The following is a 590-nucleotide window of genomic DNA, read 5'->3' as shown; positions in this document are numbered from 1 at the left end:
CTCTCCTTTCGAGGAAATACCTTAGATGGCCGTGAACGGGTTGCCCCTGTCACTAGGGCCCCTCGGGTATACGTTCTAAAATACTCTCTCTATGATGTTAACAATTCCTACATAATTAATTAATACGATATGGAAATCTAGCAACAAGTTTCACGCATAGTAGTTGAAACAAAGCAAGCGAAATCATCCAATGAATAAAGGCATAAATATGAGTCTTACATCAAAATCAATCCACAACTACTCTCTAATCCTAGAACAAGGAATCTACTCCATAGACGTCGGAGAAAAACCCGAAGACATAATGTAATCAAGCATACAACCCTCAAACAAGAAGAGAGAAAGAGAAAGGATGCTTATCCAACGACGACGAGTGATCTTCGAATCCAATCCTTTGCTTCTGGAGTTGATGTGGTGATGAAGGATCACTGGACGGAGGTCTTGGACAGTGTGGAACGGCACCAAGATAATTCTCCATTTAACGGCCCCCCCCCCCCCCCCCCCCCCCCCGAGGAGAAGGGTTAGAACCCTTTTTATAAGCTAGGGCATGGTGCCGCGGCACGACCGTGCAGATATGGCACGACTGTGCCTTC

The sequence above is a fragment of the Zingiber officinale genome, chromosome 5B (assembly GCF_018446385.1).
Source record: "Zingiber officinale cultivar Zhangliang chromosome 5B, Zo_v1.1, whole genome shotgun sequence".
Lineage (NCBI taxonomy): Eukaryota > Viridiplantae > Streptophyta > Magnoliopsida > Zingiberales > Zingiberaceae > Zingiber > Zingiber officinale.
Note: the sequence above shows the minus strand (reverse complement) of the source record.